The sequence below is a fragment of the Meleagris gallopavo genome, chromosome 1 (assembly GCF_000146605.3).
Source record: "Meleagris gallopavo isolate NT-WF06-2002-E0010 breed Aviagen turkey brand Nicholas breeding stock chromosome 1, Turkey_5.1, whole genome shotgun sequence".
Lineage (NCBI taxonomy): Eukaryota > Metazoa > Chordata > Aves > Galliformes > Phasianidae > Meleagris > Meleagris gallopavo.
This window is the reverse complement of record NC_015011.2, coordinates 721295-723286: the sequence shown is the minus strand read 5'-3', so window position 1 is coordinate 723286 and position 1992 is coordinate 721295.

The following is a 1992-nucleotide window of genomic DNA, read 5'->3' as shown; positions in this document are numbered from 1 at the left end:
TCGCCGGGCGGGAGGAGCAGCGGGAGGAGCCACGGGGAACGGGGCGGCACGGTTCGGCTCGGCTCCTCGGGATTTGGCACGGCTCGGCTCGGCTCGGCTCCGCTCCTCGGGATTTGGCACGGCTCGGCCGGGAACGGGGTCGGATCCGTTCCTAACCCGGACCTGTGCCCCCTGCCCAGGATGGAGCATAGCGATGCCACGTTCTGGAGGAGCTGTGCTGAGCTGTGACGTGTTCATCTGAGCCCCAGCGAGCCGTGCCATGCCGAGCTATGCCAAATTGAGCCGTGCCAAGCTGAGCCATGCCGTGTAAAGTCGTGGCAAGCTCGGAGAGCTGCGCCCAGCCGTGCTGTGCCAAGCAGTGCCAAAGCGTGCCTATCCGAGCCACGTCATGGTGGGGATGGGATGGGGGGTCCCTGTGCCAGGCTCCTGGTGGGGGGCTCCCCATGGCATCCCGTGTGCCCCCCATCTCAGCCCCAGAGTGCCGGGAGGTAGAGGTGACTGCATGAGCCTGGACGGGACAGCAGGTCTTTGGCCATTTTCGGCTAATTAACTTCTGTTTAATCGAAAAGGGGGCGGGGTGAGAGGGCAGCCCTGCCCACCCTCTCCCTCCTTTTCCACTCAGGGTGAGTGGGGGAATGAGGATGAGATAGGATGGGGATGGAGATGGGGATGAGGAGGGGGTGAGATGGAATAGGATGAGGATGGGGGTGGGGATTAGGATGGGGATAGGGATGCTGATGGGAATAGGATGGGGAGAGGGTGGAGATGAAATAGAATGTGGATGATGACTGGGATGAACATGGGAAGAGGGTGGGGCTGGAATGGGGAGGAGGAGGGGATGGGATAGGATGGGGGTGGGGATTGGGGTGAGATGGATGGGATGGAGATGGGGATGAAGATAGAGGTGAGGACGGGATGGGATTGGGTAGGGGTTGGAGACGGGGCAGCATGGTGTTATGGCAGGCAGGTAGCAATGGACACAGGAGTGGGCAGCACTCAGCCTGACACTGCTGGAGGAATCCATGCGTCGGGTGGGAGAGCACTAAAACACTGCACTGGAGCAGTGTCAGTCACCACCAGGTGAGTTAAGGGGAAAAATTGAGGATAAGGGGAAAATGTGTCCCCAGCATCCTTGGTATACCGTGTCCATACATCCCCAGTATTCCCAGTGCCACCAGTGTTCCCAGCATTCTCAGTGTTCTAACTGTTTCCCCAGCATCTCCAGTTGTCTCCAGTATCCTCCTAATGACCCCAATGTCCTCAGCGTCCCCAGCACCTTTGGTATTCCCAGCATCCCAGCACAGGGACACAGGAATGTGGGGACACAGAGGTGTAGGGACATCACAGAGACATAGGGGCACAGGGATGCAGTGACACAGGAACATGGGGACTTGGGGATGTTGGGACACCAGGATGCAGGGATGTAGGGACATGGGGATATGAGGACACAGGGATGCAGTGACATGGGAACGTGGGGACATAGGGACACCTGTGGGGACGTGGTATGTGGTACCCTGCCTGGGACATCCCTGAGTTGTGGCACCATCACCAGCCCTGCAGGGTCCTGAAATACAACCCAGGGGTGCTCTCAGCGCAAAGCTCCTCCGCACACCCCTACGTGTCCCATAACCGTATCTCCAGCACTTAATCATGGGATGGTGGGATGATAGAATCATCGTGGCAACACGGAATGATGGGATGCTGGGATGATGGATTATCCCAAGCCGGAAAGGATCCAGATCACAGCTCCAACACCCCAAAATCCCCTCCCTCCATCCGGGACCGCCTGTTGGGACCGCACCCAAGGAGCGCCCTCCGCGTCCAAAGCCACGCCCCCTTCCCTGAAGCCACACCCGGTTCGTCAAACCACGCCCATTTCCCATCAACAAACCGCGCCCACTCCGCCACACGCCACGCCCTCCACTCAGCGAAAAGCCACGCCCATCTCCCCTTAACCCCGCCTACTCCATTCCCCCAATGGCGGTGCCGTGG